This window comes from Oryctolagus cuniculus, chromosome 13 (assembly GCF_051225735.1).
Source record: "Oryctolagus cuniculus isolate XC-2025 breed Fujian yellow rabbit chromosome 13, ASM5122573v1, whole genome shotgun sequence".
In the NCBI taxonomy this organism is placed as follows: domain Eukaryota; kingdom Metazoa; phylum Chordata; class Mammalia; order Lagomorpha; family Leporidae; genus Oryctolagus; species Oryctolagus cuniculus.
In genome coordinates, this window is record NC_142879.1 from 67885178 (window position 1) to 67906688 (window position 21511).

A 21511-nucleotide genomic window follows, 5' to 3' on the forward strand; every position below is an offset into this window, starting at 1 on the left:
GGACCCTGCACCCTGCTTGCACCACTCTGTCTCTGCTCCCCATGTTACTCAGCTTGAGTGCACGATCAGGCTGAAAAAGGGAAGCAGCAAAGCCCTTAGAGGAAACCATCGGAGACTTTCATGATGTGAAAAAGAGAGAAAATTCTTGAATTAGAGTCAAAAGGTTCAACTCTCAGTGGAGACAGTGGACCCTTGGATCACAGTGAGGTTTTAAATATTTGTAAGGTACAAGCAGCCTTAACCCAAGCCCAGAGCAGCCACACCCTGGGACTGCCCGTCGACAATGCACACAACTGACAGTGAGCTTCTGGAGTTTGTGTGGAGAGCCGGATCCTGCCAAGTAACAAGGAGAACCAAACAAGGGCTGGCACTGTGCGTAGTGGGCTAAGCCTCCGTTTGTTCACTGGCGTCCCATATGAACACTGGTTTGAATCCCAGCTGCTCCACTTCTGATCCAGCTCTCTGCTATGGCCTGGGGAAGCAGCAGAAGATGGCCCAAGTCCTTGGGCCCCTGCACCTGGGTGGGAGACCTGGAAGAAGTTCCTGGCTCCTGGTTTCAGATCAGCTTGGCTCCAGCCATTGTGGTCATCTGGGGAGTGAACTAGTGGATGGAAGTCCTCTCTTTCTGTCTCTACCTCTCTCTATCTGTAGCTCTTATCTCTCAGTAACTCTTATCTCTCAAATAAATAAATAAAATCTTTTTAAAAAAGAGAAAGGAGAACCAAAGAGGACTCTGAGTGGATGAGTTGGAGGAGGGGAACCCAGGTGAGCAAGGGGCCCAGACCCACCGGGAAGCCAGAGTGGGCCAATCAGAACCACAGGAGATGCCCTTCTCACCTACCCGTTAAGATGGCAGGAGCTTGCAGTGGCTTGAGTGAGGATGCCAACACCTGGAGCTCCCGCCGGCTGCTGGCTGGTGAACTGAAACTGGGTGCGGAGAATGGGACGGAATCTGGGACCCCCAGCCAGCACGTGGAAACACTTGGTCTCCTGTACACTGCCCTGGAGCACATGTTTGACAGCAGGGCTCATTCCTGAATCACAGCCGACAGATGTGCCTTTTCACATTGCTTGTGGTCACAGCAAAGTGGGACGAGGTCCCAGTCAGGGAGGGAGACCCGGATGGCAGGAGAGGAGGGCATGGAACAACGGGTGCCCATGCAGCAAGTCCCAGACATGCAAATGTTGAGTGAGGGTGAGAGAGGAGGGGCTGGGCTGGAGAAGCGCTGCGCTAGGATCCTGTAGGACCTGATGCTCCACAATGTCACGGGCACTGCCATCCCTGGACAGCCACGTTAAACCAGGGCTGGGCATGCTGCTGCCATCTTTGGAGACAGGGAGAAGGAAGCAGAGAGAAAGAGAGTAGAAGATCTCCAGGTGGGGAAATAGAGCAGGTGCCATGTCCCGGGTGGATGGGTTCCTAGGATCTGCCTGCCTGGCTTCCCAGAGGGGGCCACCATGAGGCTGAATGGTAGAGTCTCCTGCTGTGGGCAGTGAATGTGGGAGGGGTCAGATGGCAGGTGCTGTCAGGTGGGAGAGGGGTGGTGCCTCTGCTGCAGGTGCTGCTGTGTCAGGTGGGGGAGGGGTGATGCCTCTGCTGCTGTGGTCGGCCAACAAGGTGTTTGAGAAGCTGAAAGACATCGAGAGGCAGTTCCACACAGTGCCTTCTACACGGTGCGGGCTTATCTCAACTGTGACCACTATTCTGTGGGCCTCCTGGACATGACCAAGGAAAAGGTGAGGCCCCCACCCAGCCTGGCCTGGCTTCCAGGTGGACAGCTCACCTTGCTCTCCTCTCTTCTGCTCAGGAATTATTTGATGTCTGGGCTGTGCTGATGGGGGAGGCCCAGCCCTATTCAGGCCCATGCACACCTGACAGCCAGGTGAGTCGAGCAGGAAATGGCCAGGCCCCGTGACATGTGGCTCCTCAGCCCCAGGGTGGGAGGACCTGGGGAAGGGGACCGGGGCACCAGGACAGCCCTGAGTGTCTATCAGCTACTGTCCTTGCACCCTGGTGTGCTCCAGAGGTGTGGGTGGCCTCAGCTGGCCAAGGCTGGCATCTATCCCACGGGCTGAGCCCCTGCTTCCCTAAACCACGGGAACATTTTCGCACATGTACCCAGGCTGCACATGTGAGCATGCACATGTATGGAGTGCTGAGGGGCAGACAGAGAAGACAGCTCTCAATCTGTGTGCAGGGTCCTGAGGACAAGTGACATTCCACCTGTGTACACATGCGGGCATAAAACGTGTGCATACCAGAGGTGTCTATCGCTGTGTACACTATGTGACTGTGTGGGTGTGGTTGCATGTGTGTGAGTGTGCCTGATGGGTGTGACTCTGTGTGTGTCTCCTGCGAATGTCTAGTTGTGAATGATTGTCCATGTTTGATGGGTGTGTGGGCCCTTGTGTGTGTCACCTGCAAATGTGTTTGATGCTGTATGGTTGTGTGTGTATGGTTGGCTGTGTGTGCACATGTGGATTGCCTGTGTGTGGTTGTATGTGACTGCAAGTGTGTCATGTGTGTGCATGCTTGTGTGTGGTGAGTAACCATGTGCATAGTGTATGTGACCAGGTATGCAAGTGTGCATGAGTGTGGCAGAGTGCAGCATGCGACCATGTGCTTGTGTGTGTGTGTGTGTGTGTGTGTGTCTGGGGCAGGGCCCTGGTGTCTGCTCACCTCTCAGGGAGAGATCCCACGGAGGAGCTAGGCTAGGAGCCCCCACACCTGATATGTTTTACTTCTCAGGAAATTGTCTTCCACAAGGTCATCAACTACATCCTCCATGGCAAGGAGGACATCAAGGTCATCCTGTAAGTGTCAGCTCTCACAGGAAGCTTGCCATGTGGCCCAGCCTGTGGTTCCAGCTGCCATGGGCACAGTGCAGCAGGGCTGGAGACAGTGAGGAGGGTCCTGGGGAGCTGAGGAAGTGTGACCAGCCCCAGGCACTGTGCACATGCAGAGTGGGTGTCCAGAGGGGTCAGCTGGCCTGTCCATGGGGCTCCATCAGCAGCAACTTCAGCCTGAGGCCCTTGGGTCCTCATCTGGGCTCAGCCAGCCCATCCCCACCAACTGGAGGCTCCAGGAGCAGGGGAGGGGTCAGTTGAGAGAGCCTGGAGGGGAGAGTGTTGCTGTCCCCACCCAGAAGCTGCATGGCCGGGCCCCAGATAGGCACTAGGGTCCAGGTGCCAGTACAGGCACAGGTCAGGACAGGACAGCAGTGCTGGCCACCAGCCTGAGTCCCTGGAGGCAGGCTTGGAGCCAGGTGGCCCCCTCATTAGAGGGACAGAGTGGGAAGAGGGAACAGGTTAGCACAGGGACCCCCACAAACCTCCCACCCCTGCCTCCTCTCCCTCCCTCCAGTCCTCATCAGCTCCCACCACCCACCACCCTCTCCTGCCTTCCCCTGCACCTGAGCTCAGAGAGGGAGGAGACCCATGGATATGCACACCTGCTCACCCAGGTTGATGCACACGCCTGCCCACCCAAGTGTCCATCCCCCTGACTCTCTGTTCTCTCCCCATCACACCCCCAGCTGATCACTGGGCCCTGGCCAGTGGCCTTCCAACCTACATGGCAGAAAGTGGCTTTGTGAGTCCTGTGCCATCTGGGGCCCCCAAGTCCCTGCCCTGGGCCTCAACCAGCCCTCGGCTCTGCCTAGGGCCATCCTGTGTCTGCCAGGCCCCAGCCCTGACCCAAAGCCAGCCCTCAGCTCTGCCTCGCCAGGAGCTCACCCCTTGTCAGAGCCATGCTGCCCGTTCTGCCACTGAGGCTGCTTGCTGTCTTCCAGATCTGTAACATCATGAATACCTTCACGGACAAAATGTTCAAGTTCCAGGTACCAGACTGTTCACTGACAGAGACTGTACTCCACTTACGGAAGAACACAGCCCTGCCTGCCGCTTAAGCAGCAGCCCCGGCCTCAGTGGCTGGCAACAGCCAGGATGAGCTCTGCGCTGGGTCAGCCGGGCCTCGGCTGCTCCTGGCAGACCTTGGCTGACTGGGCTCACCTGGTCTTGGCTGATCTCAGCTGGGCCAGGCAGGGCCTCTGCACAGGTTGGCGTCTGCTCCACGCGCCCTCTGCTGGGAACACCTACCTGGGGGGGACGGGGTGTCTCTCCTGGGGCAGAAGGCTTCTGAGGGCCTCCTGCGGGAACCGGCCCATTAACGCCCCAGAACAGAGTGGAAATACGAGACCCCGAGTGAGCAACCATTGCAACAGAACACAGCATGGCCCCTGCATGGCTGAGGCCTGCACCCCAGGAAGCCAGCCTGGTGGGAAATGCCCCCAGTCCTCCAGTGAGAAAACCATGAGGGAAAGCATTCACACGGCACTCACATGCCAGGAAGGGTGCCCAGGCTGGACCGACAGCCCGACCTTGGCATGAGGGCTGTGCTGGCAGGGCGGGACCCAAGCTGCCTCAGCTCTGGACGCCACTCCACAGGACGGGCCCCTGGACGACTCTGGCTGGGTCATCAAGAACGTGCTGTCCATGCCCATCATCAACAAGAAAGAGGAGATCGTGGGGGTGGCTACATTTTACAACAGGAAGGATGGGAAGCCCTTTGACCAGCAGGATGAGGTTATCATGGAGGTAAACACCTGCCCGACTGTGGACAGCTCCCTGCCTCAGACCTCGGGACTGGGCCATGCCTCCTGGGCACCCTGGGGACCTGTCCCAGCACTTGCTGCCCCTGGGAGCCCAGGCGTGGCACACAGGGCGTACTTGTCCCTCAGTCCCTGATGCAGTTTCTGGGCTGGTTGGTGCTGAACACGGACACGTATGACAAGATGAACAAACTGGAGAACCACAAGGACATCGCCCAGGACATGGTCCTCTACCACGTGCAATGTGACAAGGACGAGATCCAGGTGATCCTGGTACTGTGCCTGTGTCCAGGGGCCCCTCCCCTGCCCGGGGTCCTTCCCAGAGCCTCGTGTTCCTCCAGGCCCACGTGCTCCCTGTGGGGTTTCTGAGGACAGTGCCAGAAAGCCAGGGTCGTGTGGGAAGCGAGCTGCAGTACCCATTTCTCTCTCATGTCTGCACGCAAGGCTACCTGGGCCTTCCCAAGTCGCTGCTTCCCACAGCTCTCAGATGAACCATCCACACACTCACGAGGGCACAGGGGACATGTCAGGCTCCTCCGTGTCACCATGGGTGTGCAGGGGACATGGTCTCCTCCGTGTCACCACAGGAGGGCGCAGGGGAGGTGGACTCCTCCGTGTTACCACAGGAGGGTGCAGGGGACGTGGCTCCTCTATGTCACCACAGGAGGGTGCAGGGTCGTGGTCTCCTCCGTGTCACCACAGGAGGGTGCAGGGGACATGGCTCCTCTATGTCACCACAGGAGGGCGCAGAGGACATGGCTCCTCTATGTCACCACAGGAGGGCGCAGAGGACATGGCTCCTCTGTGTCACCACAGGAGGGTTCAGGGGATGTGGCCCCTCTGTGTCACCCTGAGGGTGGGGGCACAGTCCTTTGGCCTTACACATGTATGCTGTATGCTGCTCCCTCCCTGCCTACCAGAGACCATCTGGGGAAGGAGCCCACAGACTGTGAGGAGGAGGAAAAGGGCCTCATCCTGGTGAGCTCCCCCTTCCCGTCCCTGGGCTGCGAACTGGCCTCCTGGTGGTGGTGGGGGGGGGAAGAGTCCTGTGCTGCCCACTGCCGCCTGCTGGCTGTACACAGTGTCCACCCTCCTTGGCCTGCCATGTCTACATAACTCGGGCTTTGAGTCTGGCCAGTGTATGAGCAGTTGTCCAGCTACAGTGGAAGTAATATGTGCTCTCCCAGAACCATCCGTGTTGTCATCTCTGTCCGTCTTGCTGTCCTCACTATGGGAGTGGCCAGGACCCATGACACCCAGTGCATCTTTGTTTGCATGTGTCGCATACACACGTGTGTCACCCATGCAATATCACCACCACTGTGTCTGCCGTGTGATTTTCCAGAGCCACCCCTGGGGCTCGGACAGGGAGCTGCTACCCTGTGATCATTTGCACGTGTCTGGGGAGTGAGTCTGCACCTGTGTGCCTGCATGTGCACATGTGTGCCTGAGCTGTGTGTGCTTTGCCCATGTGTACTTGTTTACATGTGTGCCTGAGCCATGTTTGCCTTGCCCATGTGTACTTGTTCACACGTGTGCCTGAGTCCATGTGTACCTGTGCACCGTTCTGTGCTTAGCTTTGTGCCAACTTCCCTGATGTTTTGGTGAGGACACAGGTGGGAGGGAGGAGGGGACCTGCCGAGCCAGCAGAGGACGCGTGTGCTGGGCTGTAGACTGGAGTGGCCAGCAGGGCAGGTATCTCTAGAGGCAGCCACAGTGTCCGGGCTGGACAGCAGGCTCAGGGAGGAGACACATGACAAGTTGAGTGGCTGGAGGCCTGACCCTCAGCCCATGATCCTCCTCACAGAAGGAAGAGCTGCCAGGACCCAGCAAGTTCAACATCTATGAGTTCCACTTCTCCGACCTGGAGTGCACCGAGCTGGAGCTGGTCAAATGTGGCATCCAAATGTACTACGAGCTGGGTGTGGTCCGCAAGTTCCAGATCCTCCAGGAGGTGGGAGGGGTGTGGTCGGTGTCCCAACCTCCAGGAGGTAGAAGGAGGGGTCAGGGTCCAGACCCTCAGAGGTGGGAAGGGTATGGTCCAGGCCTCAGAACCCCCAGGAGGTTAGTGAGGGGGTATTTCAGAGCCCCAGGAGGTGGGAGCAGCATGGTCAGGGTCTCAACCTCTAGAGGTAGAAGGGGAGGGGTCAGGGTCCCAACCCCCAGAGGTGGGAGGGGCGTGGTCAGGGCCTCAGAGCCCCCAGGAGGTGGGAGGGGCATGGTTGGGGGGGTGTCTCAGAGCCCCAGGAGGTGAGAGGGGTGTGGTCAGGGCCTCAGAGCCCCTAGGAGGTGAAGGGGACATGGCTGGAGGCTCCAGGTTCCATGAGAAGGTTTTGGGGCAAACACAGCCAGTCTGTCTGGAGTGAACACCAAGTGGGTAGAGGAGGGAAGATGGGGTAGCAGGAGTGGAATTTTTCCCTGAGGGGCCCATCAGGAGGTCACTGTGAGGCGGCCTCCAGGTGGCAGTAGAGCCCTAGGCCCTGGCAGGTGGTCTTCCTTGCTCTGCAACCTCCCCTCCCCAACCCAGGTTCTCTTCCCTTGACCTGCTCCCACCACTGTGCCTGCTTCCCACAGCTCAGAGACAGGACACTGCACGGTGAAGGAAATTTTACTAAACACAAAGAGGAAACATTACACACGTATAAGTTAGAATAAAAAAAAAAAAGTCTGTTTTCTGACCCTAACTGTCTCAGTGGACACAGCTGAGGCCCCTGCTGCCCACATCTGTCTCCCAGCCTTGCCCAGGACGATGTCCTGTCCCAGTGGGGCTGCTCTTGGCTTCTGCCCTGCCCAGGCCTCCTGCACCCCTCCACAAACCACTCCCCGAGGGCTGGTGACAGGGGTGGGGCTGGGCCCAGAGCCTGTGTGCTCCCCCAGGTCCTGGTGTGGCTCCTGTTCTCCGTCAGCAAAGCCTAATGCTGGATCACCTACCACAACTGGCGTCACAGCTTCAACGTGACCCAGACCATGTCCATGCTGCTCATGGTGGGTATGCAGGCAGGCAGATGGGGGGCCCGAATCAGACCCAGACCTGCCGTGGGGGTGGGGACAGGTGCAGCACAGGGGCATCCATGGGCAGACAGGGGCCCCAGTCCCACATGGGCCTCTCATGGTGGGGTGGAGGCGGGCGCCTCTGTCCAGTTCATTCCTACCCGCACCGTGGTGGATGGGCAGGGGCCCAGCTCCCCCTCCTCACGTCCCCATGTGCTGCCCCCACCCCTCAGATGGGCAAGCTGAAGAGCTACTACACTGACCTGGAGGATTTCACTATGGAGACAGCCGGCCTGTGCCATGACATCAACCACCGCGGCACCAACAACCTGCACCAGATGAAGTAGGCCCCTGGCCGGGTGGGCTGGGAGTCACCACACCCTGAGGTGGACCTGACTTGCTGCCAATGGCCATGCAGCACCCAGGGTGGGCTGGAGTCGGCAGCTCCGGCCGCTCCTCCACGCTCGTTTTCCATGGCACACATGGCAGGTCCCAGAACCCCTTGGCCAAGCTCCAGGGCTCTTCGATCCTGGAACAGTACTACCTGGAGTTCAGGAAGTTCCTTCTGTCCGAGGAGGTCTGTGTCCTCACTTCCAGCCATCAGAGTCTGCGTGACCCTGAGCCAAGGGAGACCCCAGGGCTCCGTGTGAGGATGAGGCCGGAGGCCAGCTGTGCCCCTCTGAGGAGGCAGTGGCCTGAGACCATCGGCGCAGAGTGGCCAGCAGGTGTCCTGTAAAGCTGGGACCTCCTCGGCCCTGCCCCTGGCAGGGCGGTCATCCAGGTCCCAGGACCCAGAGGAGGCAGAGGGCACCCGGCGGCCGCTGTGGGTGAGGCGACCACGCAGGGTGCAGGCCCAACCCGGGTTCCTGCAGCGTGTGTGGGGACAGAACCCCGGAGGCCAGATCGGGGCCCGCCCAAGCACCAGGATGGGTCAAGGGGACAGTGGGGGCGCCGGCTGCGCGTGGCTGACATGTGATCTCCCGCAGAGCCTCAACATCTACTAGAACCTGAACCTGCAGCAGCACGAGCACGTGATCCACCTCATGGACATCGCCATCATCGCCACTGACCTGGTGCTCTACTTCAAGCGCGCTCCCCTCCCTGGAAGGGCGGGGCCATGCTGAGGGAGGGATCACGCTAGTGGTCGGGTTGTGATACCCCGGCTTTGGAGGCTCTGGGAAGCAGGCGGGACCCCCGGGGTGACTCCAGCCTCAGCTCCCCCTCCTCTCCGCCCCTCTCCCCATGCCACCGCCCCAGCTGTGGGCTCAGGAAGAGGAGGATGTTCCAGGTCGCGGATGAGACCAAGAACAACCAGGACAAGAGCTGGGTGGAGTACCTGTCACTGGAGACCACGTGGAAGGAGATCGTCATGTGGGTGACAAAGAGGCATCTGGGGTGGGCTCATCTGCCACATGCCATCTCCTTTCAGGGGACGCTGGGCGTCCTGCCCCAGCCCCGCCTGCAGTAACCATGTCCGCAGGAGCTCCCTCACACACAACCCCCCAACATCCCCTTTGGGGCTTTGCTGGGGACCTGATGTCCTGCTCATTGCCTCTCCCTCACCGACAGCTCTGTCTGCCAAGGGACGCCCGGCGGTGGGCCAGGCCCGGCAAGCCTGCAAGGGTTTGGGCTGGGAAGCCCCTGTGGGTGGCCTGGTGATGCCTCCACCCCTTTCAGGAGTTCTCACTGTTCCAAGAGGAAATCCTGCCCATGTTTGACTGACTGCAGAACAACAGGAAAGAGTGGAAGGTGCTGGCGGATGAGTACGAGGCTAAAGTGAAGGCCCTGGGTACATGTGGGGCTCCCTCCAAGGGGCCTCCAGTGTGTGAGCCCCGCCAGCAGACGTGTGGAAGGCCGGCCCCGCAGGGCAGAGAGGCCCTCACTGGCATTGCCAGTCCTTGCAGGGGCTCGGGGAGGACGGCAGCCCCAGGGAGTGGACACAGCCAGACCCAGCACTTGCGCTACTCCCTGCCATCAGTTTTCACCAACACTGAGAAAAAGTCCTGCGCCTTCCAGAACCCAAGCCACAAATCTGAGGGGCGTGGAAGCCCTGGCGAAGGGGGGTGACTCCCCTGGACAACAGGGCCAAGACTAAGGCAGGCCCAGCCCCAGCTAATCGGCTCATCGGCCCCGGCTGGCCCCGCCATGCTCCGCCCTCTCTCCTGCAGGGACCACAGAGGTCACTCAGAGCAGCGGGGAAGTGGCCTGTGTGGCTCCCACTCACGGCCCCCCCTTCTCTTGCAGGCGGCACAGAGATCTGCAACGGGGCCCGGCTCCCAAGTCTTCCACCTGATGCATCCTGTGAGCTGCGTCCCAGGACCTGACGTGGGACCTGCAGAGCCCCCAGCTCCGTCTCTGGCAGTTTGGTGTCAGGTTAGGCCGCCAGAAGAAGCCGCGTTGAATTGTTCCAAGGTTTTTGTGTTTTCACAAACCTAAGCCAGGTGTGAGTGCTGTGAAGTGGACGCTGCTGCGGGAGAGCCCGAAGGGCCTGCACCTGTCTGAGTGCACCCAGGAGGCCGGCCCACGGAGGCCGCCTCTCATGGTCGTAGACCAAGCAGATCCAGAATAAAGTCAGAGAAACCGAGCTGCTGTCTCCGCGCGCGGGACCCAGTGCAGGAGAGCCCCCGGATGGCGCCATGCGGGAGACCGGAGTCCGCTCCCCGCCCATCCCAGGATGGAGGGAAACAGACACGCACCGCACGGGCCGCTTTATTCCCGCAACGAAGCTCGGTTCTGGGAGACACTCACTTGAGGATGCTGTCGTCCTCGGCTGCGGCAAAAAGGCTGCAGTTAGGGTGCCCTCCCACCCCCAGATGCGGGCCAGCCGCCCTGCGCCACCACCCCGGGACCGCGCGGCGCGGCGCGGTACCTTCCGCCCGCTCCCTCGAGATAGGCTTCAGCTCATCCTGCTTCTGCTTTCCCGCCGCCGCCAGCCGCCTCTCCTCCTCCGCGCAGGGCTTCAGGTAACCTGGAGCGGGACGGCGAGGGCTCCGGTGAAGCCGCAGAGGGGGCGCCAGGGGCCCGAGCCCACCCTCCCGCCCCGCACGCTGGTCACTCACTGTGTCGCCTGACTCCTGCGCCGCGCCAAGAAACAGCGCGGAGTAGCGGCCCAGCTGCGGGAGAGGGAGTCGGGAGGACTCGCACCGCGGGGCCGGGGGCCACAGGGGACGAAGGGCTGGGGTGGGAAGCCACGGGGGGCGCGAGGGGGTCCCGGGGGCGCAGGGCGGGGGCACGGAGGGCATGGGGTCGGGGGCGCGAAGAGACACAGGGAGCGCGGGGGATGCGAGGAGTCCAGGGGCTGCGGAGGGCATGGGATGGGGGGGATGTCCCAGGGTCCTGAGGCCAGGGGCCGGGCAGGGGCAGGTCACGGAATCCGGGGGTCGCAGCCCGCAGGCGGCGACTGCAAAGCTCGTTTCACCTTGATGAACGGGGAGACATGCACCGGCGGCACCATCTTGTCCGTGACCTCGAACCAGAAGCAAAACCCCTCGACGGAAGCCACGCGGAAGGCTATGGGCCAATTCTGCGGGAGGAGGGGTGCATACGCTGCAGTAGCAGAAGGGGCCGAGGCAGCCACCCCAGGGATGACGTCAGGGGTGCGGTGCACAAGCAGAAGCGCCGGACTCGGGCTTCGATTACGCATGCGCGGCAGCCCCCGCCGGAGCGCGATGGTGCGGCCCGGGTGCGGGCGCGCGGAGTGCGTGCTCGGGCTGCATCTGTGTGTGTACCGGAGGAGTCCGAGTCACAGCACCAGCGGCAAAGAGGGCCCACGGTCTGCTGGGAGGGTCCCGGGGTCCGGACGGGAGGCCCACCCGCCGTGTGTGCGCCTGGCTGGGAAGGGGACTAAGGTCTCCCCGGGGAAGCCTACTCCGTGACCGTTCCCGGCCTTTCCACGGGACCTGGGGAATACGATGCAGCCGCAGACGCCTCGGTGCCCCGACGTCCGCGAGCGGCCAGCCGCGCCCCCCAACCCGAGCCTGGCCCCAAGCCCTCAGCCTGACCCCGCTCTGTGGACATAGGCCTACCCTCCACCCCGACAGACGACTCAGGTGATGGAAGCTGTGTCCACTTGCCTGCGCCTTAGAATAAACCCGGCCCCATCACCATCCGAGGTTTCCTGAGTCAGAAATTAGTGTGTGTGGGGGGGGAGGGCACAGGACCCGAGGTCAGGGGGCTCAGGATGCCAGGGCTGCCTGGCCCTCGCCTGCGGGAGCCCGCTGCACCTGTGGGAATGGCCGCGGCTTTGGGCTCCCTGGAGCTCCCACCCTCTCGGCCTCACGGAGGGTGGGGGGTTGTCGCAAGCCCCTCACGCGTGATGACCACAAGCCATGCTGGTGCTCGTGCTCTGGGTGGCGCGTCTGCGGCCAGCTCCGGCCCCATCCAGGGCTGCCCTTGTTACGGTTTGCTGACTACTAATTCGAAATTAAAAAGCTATGTGGGCTCTTGCCTCGTATTCAGATAAGAAACCTGAATATTGGCACAAATAGACCAGGCAGCATGGTGAGTTTTTAAGCTTTTTAATTCAGTGAGAAATGCACAGGAGAGTGAGGGAAAGTCTGGAAGTTGGAATCCCTACCAGGCAGAAAGCAGGCCAACAGCCAGGTGCAGCAAGCGTTTTGTGCAGCTATTAACAGCTTATCACGGGCAGTGGCATGGACGTCCCAAAGGCCACGCATCCCAAAGTGGGGTTGGGGGGCAACAAAGAGCTATAGCGGCAAAAAAGGGCCGGGCCCATTGTGTTTCAGCGCTTTAATCCTCTGCCGAAGGGTAGTAGTTAATTACCCTGATTGGCAGGTGGGCATACAGGTGTGGTCAGGTAGGGGCCTGAGATCACACGGGGGCGTGGTCTTCCAGCTCACAAACCTAATCAGTTTTATCCTGTATGCCTACCTACAATACACTCAGTGCCTGCCAGTTGGGGTCCTGGTCCCTGTGAGGGAGCCCAGGACAAGCAGCAGGCCGGACCGCCACCCTGCACCCCTTCCCAGCACGCACACACCCAGAGTGGGATGGATGCGTATTTGCCAGGGCCGGCAGACACAGTCAGCAAAGGCTGCCTCAGCCTGCCCCAGCCTCATGGCAGCTGACTTACCCTCTGCATCCCAGCAGCCACACCCACACCTGGTCACTGGCTGACCCCTCAGACAGGGGCCTGAGGAGCCCACACTGGGCCTGGGGCTTGTGGGCTGCAGCACGTGGGGAGGCACCTGACCCATGCCAGCTTGGGCAGGTGTGGTTCAGGGGAGCCCTGCCCAGGTATCACAGCCACACCTCCTGCTCCCTGTAGCCCAGGCTGTGGCTGGCTTAGGTCCTGCTCCCCACACCCCCATCCCCGCTCCTACCAGGCTATGGCTGCCCTGGGTCCCCTCCCTGCACCCCATCCCCGTTCCCTCCAGGCTGTGCTGCCCTGGGTCCCCTCCCTGCACCCCATCCCCGTTCCCTCCAGGCTGTGCTGCCCTGGGTCCCCTCCCTGCACCCCCATCCTCATTCCCTCCAGGCTGTGCTGCCCTGGGTCCCCTCCCTGCACCCCCATCCCCACTCCCTTCAGGCTGTGGCTGCCCTGGGCCCTACACCCTGTACCCCCATCTCCAATACCTCCAGGCTGTGGCCACCCTGGGTCCTGTTTCCTGGGCCGAGGCATCCCACGTCTGGCACCAACAGCCAGATGTCCCAGTTCAGGCCTTCCAGTCAGCCTGATCATCTCCAGGTCTCTTCCACCCCAGAAATCTGACCCCAGTGAGCTAGGCAAGAAGTTGCCAGTCTCTAGGCCAGGATGGGTGGCCCCAGGCCAGGTGCAAGCCCTGGCCCCAAGGCGGGGAGGATGGTGGCCTGAGCTCCAGAACCAGTTCTGTGGATGCATGGTGACCCTTCTGCTGCTGCCACTCTGCACAGCTCTGGCAAGGGCTCCTCTCCATCCCGGGTGGGCATGCACCCCTCCCAGGCCCTGGGGGAGACTCATGTGGCCTTGCCTGGGCAAAGGGGCAGGACTGGGCTGTCTATGCTCACTGTCCGGTTATGTACTCTCTGGGGTGGCCTCAATCCTGTCCTTGTAAGGAGTGGCAGCCAAAACCCAAGGTGTCCTGGGGGACCGGGCAGGAACTGTGGTGTAGTGGGTAAAGCCACCGCCTACAGAGCTGGCACCTACAGTGCTGGTTCGTGTCCTGGCTGCTCCACTTCTGATCCAGCTCTCTGCTGTGGCCTGGGAAAGCAGTAGAAGATGGCCCAAGTCCTTGGGCCCCTGTGCCCATGTGGGAGACCCAGAAGCTCCTGGCTTCAGATTGGCCTAGCTCTGGCCTTTGAGGCCATTTGGGGTGTGAACCAGCAGATGGAAGACTCTGTGTGTGCCTTTCAAATAAATTAATAAATCTTAAAAAAAAAAAAAAAAAGGTGGGGCCTGGGCTGGAGGGACTGACTGTGATGGACGGAGCACAGCATGGTGACCTGCAGAGGCATATGAACTGTGGGTGTGCACACATGTGCAATTTGAATGTGTCTTGCATGAGTGTGTGGGTGTCAGCATAGCAACCAGGGCAGCATGAGGCACGGGCTGGGCCCTCAGGAAGTCCTGGTGCCTAGGACTGGCCACCCATGGAGTCTGTTTGCTCCAGGGCCCTGGAGGCTGCCATAGCCATCCCTGTTCCCCAGCCCCAGCTCCAGCCACCCCTCCCCAGGACGCAGGCTTGGGGCTCCTCCAGCACCATAGGCCACGACAGTGAAGTCTCCCGGACTCTTGTCTCAGGCCAGCAGTGAGACTTGGAAGAAGGGAGGGCAGACCCAGATCCAGGAGTGTGAGGTGAGCTCCCCTCTCGGGCTTGGAAGACCCCATGTGAGCCTGGGGGTGCTGCACAGTGACCCAGGCCTTCATGCTCACAGATCAGAACCAAGACAGCATCACTGACAAGGAGAACCTTAAGGACGCCTCCACCCCTTTGGTGGGTCCCAGAGTGCGGCACAGCCAGGCCCCTCCTCAGCTGAGCCGGGAGGGGGGGAGGCTACCCCACTGTTGCTGTTCCAAGCAGCCGCTCTTAGGCTCTGTCCTCCTCGCTCTCTGCCTCAGGGCCTGGGGTGCGCCCCTGACCCACACCTGGGCACAGTGGGGGTCTCCCTGGAGAACCCTCTGCCCATGGAAACAGCAAACACCCAACAAGGCCAGGGCAGGTGTGAGGCCCCTGCCCCAGCAACCCCACTGCCTAACCAGTGGTAGACATGAGACCCTGCCCCAGCGACCCCACTGCCTAACCAGAGGTGGATATGAGACCCTGCCCCAGTCTGCAGCAGGAAAACCCGAGACCAAGGACAAGCTGGACGCCACGCTCCGGGAGGCTGGGGCCCATCCACCTCACCATGTTCCTGGACCTGTCTGGGGAGAAGCTGAGGGGCGGGTGCTGGGGGCACGGCCCCTCCTCAGCAGCCCTGGGTGTGTGTTGTTCTTGAAGTCTCTGTTTTCAACTCTGGAGAAGCCATGGGCTGGGACGCCAGCTCCCTGCCCACACCCTGGGCTAGCCAGCTGGGGACCCAGAGAGCAGTCACCCCCAGGAGGGATGAGCAGCACCTTTGGGGCTGCTGCTGAGCCCTGGTCCTGTCCTGGAGCTGGAATGCAGCCCTGAGGTGTCTCCTGGGCAGGCAGCATCAACAAGAACTGAGTGCTGGGCTCCCAGGGGGCAGCAGCCCTCGCCCTGCCCCAGACAGAGGCCCTCGGTGCTGGACCCTGGCCTGTGTCCCCTTCACTCCAGCTTCAGGCCTCCAGGGGTCACCCTGACCCCTCAGAAAACTGACCAGGGGGTCAGTGTCCCTCTGATGATGGCTGTGTCTTTGGCCCCTTTTGTGGAGGGTGCTGTGTGCCAGGTGCCTCTGACCCAGTCAGATGCCCCTTGGGAACCTCCAGGGTGCCACCAGGTGCCACAATGTCCCAGGGCCACAGGCCTGCCCTGTGGAGGATGGGGGTGCAAGGAGAGCATCCACAGGTCTGCCCAGAGCACCCTACTGGGCACCCCTCCTCCCTGAAGCATCAAGCACCTACTGATATCCCAGGCCGACAAGATGATCTCAGAGCAGCCCTGGGCAGGCGCCTGAGGGAGGCACTGGCTGAAAGGGATTTGGTTGGGGCTGGAGGCCATTGAGTGGCCAGGGGCACAGGGTTGCCACCCTCAGAGCCTCGCCCACAGCTTGGCACCCAGCGCACTCACTTCCTGGTACCCTGCCACCCCAGGGCCCACAGGGCTAGACTCTAGACCCTGCTGGCTGGCTCATTCACAGGGATGGACTGCGGCTGGGCTCAGGCACAGGGCCTGAGCTTTCTGTGCACAGGGGTGTGGCGGTGGGGGTCGACAGTGCTGCACAAATGAACCAGGCCGGCTTCAGTGTCTGGGATTTACTTCCGACCTGCGGTGGACAACATACTGTGCATGTGGACGGCAAGCTGGGCTACGAGGTGCTGAGCTTGGCCTCCGGAGGAGGAGCCCTGCCAGTAAGTTCAACTAGTACGGACCCCAAACTGACCATAATGCCTACCCTCGGGGCTCCAGCCTGAGGCTCTGGTCACTTGCATGGGATCCTTCCAGCAAGGGCCTCTGCACACTGATCAGGTTGGACTCTGCCCCGAACTCAACCCCCAACAGCTTTCCCCCCAAGCTGGCACCTGCACCAGCCACCCTGGGTCTGGTCTGGCCAGACCCGGGTGTGCTGTGACTGGCTCTGAGCCATGGCCGGCACAGCCACGTTGACCCCCGCCTGCCTCTCCCGCTGCCCATCCTGAGCTGCCATCCGAGTATCCTGGGCCCCCGACTCCAGGACCAACAGTGCTGGGGCCTCAGGGGATGGTTCTGGAGCTGGCACCTGGTCCTGTGCTGCTGACATGTCCTGGGTGGAGGCGGACATGTCGGACTCGGCCTGCATGCGGCAGTGCGGGGTGTGGAAGATCACAGTGACGCCCCTGGGGAGGGGGCTGCATCCTCTCTGCCTGCTAGTTCAGGCCTGCACACAGCCCTTGCCAGGGGCCTGGGGCATTCGGCCCAGGGAGTGTAGGGAGTGGCTGGGGCACAGAGACACTCACCCCAGTATGAAGGCCAGGTCTGTGGCAGAACCCTTGCCCACAGGGTAGGGGCACTCAACCGTCAGCTCTGTGGCCACTGGCTCCACTGCAAGGCCAAAGAGCCCAAACAGGAAACAGACGGTGGCCAGTGCCAGGCACTGTCCCTGCAGCCGGGACACCTGGGAAGAGGGGGCGGGGCACAGAGGCTGTGGTCTGACGCACTCCCACCCTGGAGCAGCACTGGCCCAGCTGCCCACACAGGGGCTCTGCAGGGCTAGAGGGGCTCTCGCCAGCACGAAGGCACGCAGGCCATGGAGGTCAGGCAGAAGCCCACCTTGACGGCCTCGGTGAAACGCTTGGTCCGATCCACGTACAGGCTGAGGACCAGGGCCCCCAGGGTCCCAGACAGGATGAAGAGAGCCCTACAGAGGCCAGAAAACTCCTGGGAGGGGGGCGGGGGCCATGAGGCCCAGGCAGGACACTGGGGCTCAGAGCAGCATGGAAGGGGGCGGCCTGTGAACCCCGCACCCAGCGTCCATGCCAAGGGGCAAGGCATCTGCCTCTGCCAAGGGGCTCTCCAGGATTGCCCCACGCTCACACTGGAGTAGCCGTGCACACAGAGGATCTGCTCCAGGAGGGCCAGGAAGCTGGAGAAGATACCCATGCCGCCCCCATAGCACACAGCCAGGACGATGTAGGCCCTGTTCCAGGCGGCTACAGGGCAGGGCCTTCAGCCGGGGCCCTTCTGACCCGCCCCCGCCCACCCCACCCGGAATCCCCTGCACCTACCAGCTTCAGTCCATCCAGGAATGTCCCTGAGGTGGGGCTGACAGCCCTGGCAGAGGGCAGGGAGTGGGGCACAGTCCTCCCAGAGGCAGGCAGTGGCCAGCAGGCAGGCAAGGCCAGCAGGGACCATGTAAACACCGAGCTGGGGGAGGGTGTAGAGTCACCAGGTGGCCTGGAGGATACAGCTAGGCACGGGCTCGCCCTGCTCTGGGCGCCCCACATCTTCCTGCCCCTTCCCATCTCCCCCAAACCCCAGCCTGCCCTGCTCCACCCTCCCCTTCCCCAGGGGATTCCAGGCAGAGTCTCCCTGGGCTCAGCTCAGCCACCCAATGGCCACCTGCACACCCCCAAGAGAAGCAGGCCCCACAAGCACCCATGTAGTATCCCCAGACAGGTATGGACACACAGGGGTACCCAAACATGCACACAGAGACACACACCACACATGTGTAGACAACATATCACATATCACTGAGACACATGTGCACACCACACAATGCACAGACACATACATGCACACCACACAGGGGCACCCCACGAGTGCCTCACCATCAAAGGGATGTCCTCTCCCTTCCTGACCAGAGCAGGTGACAGCACATTGGCCACAAGGATGCCCAGGGGGTTTGCTGCAGGCACAGGGACAGAGAAGCCATCAGCCCAGCTGCGGTCAGGCCTCAGCCCAGACACAGGGAAAACCTTGGGAGAGAGGACATCACAGCAGGGCCCAGAGCTGAGCCCAGGTGGCCTTCACCGCGTGGAGCATGCACAGCTGGCTCAACCAACCCTCAACGGTGTACTGCTGCAGTGGGTGCAGTGTGGCATCGCGCTATGTGCTGCCTAAACAGGTCTGGCGGGAAGTGGCGTGGCAGCCGTGGTTGTGCTTCACCAGGGCAACTGCCCAGGGCAGAAGATGCGCGGTCAGAGCCCCATGAAAGTCATGTTCTTCTCTCTGCTCTCCGGCCTGTGCTGCTGGCCCATGGGTCTGCTTCCTCAAGGGTGGATATGAGACCTTGTTGGAATGTCATCAGTGTGGCATGGACATGAAAAGTGTTGCCCAGGAGAAGAGTGAGAGTAAGTGAGCCCTCTCGGCCAGTGTGGAAAACTAGAGGCAGCCTGCCTGTACCTGCCCTTCCTCTCTCTTAGCAGTGCCTACCACGCATCCGAGGGTGAGTCCCACATCAGCCCGCACATCACCTCCCTTGCCCAACTTCCAATACAGCTCCCTGCTAATATGCCTAATCCAAACCATATGGATAACAATGGCAACACTGCCCTCCACTATGCAGTATATAATGAGAACACAGAAATAGCACAAAAGCTCATTCAACACAATGCCGATATCAACAGAAGAAATAAGGATGGCCTAACACCACCTTTACTTGCTAGCCAAGAAGATAGACGGTGGTAGAGTTTTTAATTGAAAACAAAGAGTTCATGCAGTGATTAAGATGGTTAGAACAGCCCACATGCTTGCTGGACAGGATAAACCAAGCAACACAGCCAGTCTTCATCAGGAAGGGGTTGATACATCTTGTCAAGGTAGCTCTGTACTCTGTAGAGAAGTATTCTGATCTTCAATATAGAAAGCTTTGTAACAAACGTGGACTTGCTGATCATTCTGATCATTTGATTGCATTCTCATTATATACTGCATAGTTTGATTTGATTACATTCTCATTATATACTGCATAGTGGAGGGCAGTGTTGCACCAGATGTGGAAGACTTCAATTTATTTATCATGAAAGGACCATCAACTTCACCACATCTAGAAAGTGAAAGTGATACTTCTATCGTTCAAAGTTCCCAAAAAGAGCAAACAAATAAAAATTATGTTGAGGAATTTCACCAAAATCATGTAACTGTGGTGTCATACTTAAGACCAGAAGATAAAGATGTAGAATCATCTTCAGAGTCTGAGCTTGAAGAAGAAAGAAAAAATCTCGAAGCTAATGAAATGAAAGTATCAGGAAACTTCTGTATATGTGCTGCTCCTGCTGGTGTCAGTAATGATGATGGATTCATTCCACAAGGAAAAAGTGGAAACCCTGAAAACCAGCGAGTTACTATTAAGAAGAAGGAAAGATTTTATGAGGAACAGTTAAGAAGACTAGAAGAGAAATATTGTAAAGAAGCAGAAGCGAGATGACAACTTGAATTGACACTTACCACAATAAAAATGGAATTGATGACTTTCAAAGATGATTTTAATAAGGTGAAAGAATGGCATAATAATATCCAGAGTCATCTTTCTGGACAAGAAAGTGCAAAAGAACCACAAAATAAACTGCAGATCCATCCTTCCAAAAATGGAGGTAGAGATTGCTCCAAAAGAAAGGAATTATGAGTTCCAAGAAGAAGAATATCAACACCAAGAAGTGGAACAAAATGCCCAAAAGTCACAAAATCACCTAGAACACTATACTTGAAGGCTTGAGTATGATATTTGGAAATTAAAGTATTGCTTTGAAAAGCAAGCAGACAGAATTGAAGAGCTGGAGAACAACCTGATAAGACTAAGTTCAGAATTTATGAACTAAGGTCTGAAGCATATATTCCTCCCAACAATAATGAGAAGTCGAATCTAAGTCATGACCTAGTATTCAAAGAATTGCAAGAATGTGTGAATTTTTAAAATAAAAATTATATACTCTCTTGAAATTGGGAGACCAGAAGTTTCTGGCTCATGGCTCCTGACTGGCCCAGCTCTGGGTGTTGCAGCCATTTGGGGAGTGAACCAGGGCATGAAAGATATCTATCTCTCTCACACACATCACTTTTCAGTTAAAATTTAAACACCTAAGAATACTTGTGTTAATTACAGAGTTCAACCAATAGTACTAGAACAAAAAAAAATACTAAAAGGGATAAAGTATTACATTGTACATCAACAGTCAGGACAAGGGCTGATCAAGTCATTGTTTCTCATAGTGTCCCTTTCACTTCAACAGGTTTCCTTTTTGGTGCTCAGTTCGTTGTCACCGATCAGGGAGAACATATGATATTTGTCCCTTTTGGCCTGGCTTAATTCACTCAGCATTATGTTTTCCAGATTCCTCCATTTTGTTGCAAATGACTGGATTTCATTGTTTTTGACTGCTGTATAGTATTCTATAGAGTACGTGTCCCATAAATTCTTTATCCAGTCTACTGTTGGTGGGCATTTGGGTTGATTCCAGGTCTTAGCTATTGTGAATTGAGCTGCAATAAACATTAAGGTGCAGACAGCTTTTTTGCTTGCCAACTTAATTTCCTTTGGGTAAATTCCCAGGAGTGGGATGGCTGGGTTGTATGGTAGGGTTATATTCAGGTTTCTGAGGAATCTCCAGACTGACTACCATAGTGGCATTACCAGTTTGCATTCCCAACAGTGGGTTAGTGTCCCTTTTTCCCCACTTCCTCACCAGCATCTGTTGTTGGTAGATTTCTGCATGTGAGCCATTCTGACCAGGGTGAGGTGAAATCTCATTGTGGTTTTGATTTGCATTTCCCTGATTGCTAGTGATCTTGAACATTTTTTCATGTGTCTGTTGGCCATTTGGATTTCCTCTTTTGAAAAATGTCTCTTGAGGTCCTTGGCCCATCTCTTAAGTGGGTTGTTTGTTTTGATGTTGTGGAATTTCTTGATCTCTTTGTAGATTTTGGTTATTAACCTTTATCTGTTGCATAGTTTGCAAATATTTTTCCCATTCTGTTGGTTGCCTCTTCACTTTCCTGACTGTTACTTTTGCAGTACGAAAACTTCTCAATTGGATGCAAACCCAATAGTTAATTTTGGCTTTGACTGCCTGTGCTTCTGGGGTCTTTTCCAAGAAGACTTTGCCGATACCTATATCTTGCAGGGTTTTTCCAATGCTCTCTAATAATTTGATGGTGTTGGGTTGTAGATTTAAGTCTTTACTCCATGTTGAGTGGATTTTGTGTAAGGTGTAAGGTCTTGCTTCATGCATCTGTACATGGAAATCCAATTTTCCCAGCACCATTTATTGAATAGACTGTCCTTAGTCCAGGGATTATTTTTGGATCCGTGATCAAATATAAGTTGGCTGTAGATGTTTGGATTGATTTCTGGTGTTTCTATTCTGTTCCATTGGT

The 21511-nt window shown here is 58.3% G+C and overlaps 1 protein-coding gene and 3 pseudogenes across 3 annotated transcripts in view; 1 reads left to right on the forward strand and 3 right to left on the reverse strand.

Annotated features, from left to right (window-relative positions):
* Positions 1-21511, reverse strand: part of LOC103350904 (uncharacterized) — a 326018-nt gene that overhangs the window by 127730 nt on the left and 176777 nt on the right. The gene's annotated exons all lie outside the window — the stretch shown is intronic.
* Positions 1589-10029, forward strand: LOC138844897 (rod cGMP-specific 3',5'-cyclic phosphodiesterase subunit beta-like; annotated as a pseudogene).
* On the reverse strand, positions 10293-12055 carry LOC149122644 (ATP synthase F(0) complex subunit e, mitochondrial-like; annotated as a pseudogene). Its single transcript, XR_016219743.1, has 4 exons — positions 11020-12055; positions 10661-10714; positions 10471-10569; positions 10293-10371 (listed from the first exon to the last, which is right to left on the reverse strand). The product of XR_016219743.1 is annotated as an ATP synthase F(0) complex subunit e, mitochondrial-like (transcript).
* LOC138844898 (solute carrier family 49 member A3-like) lies at positions 16206-17554 on the reverse strand (annotated as a pseudogene).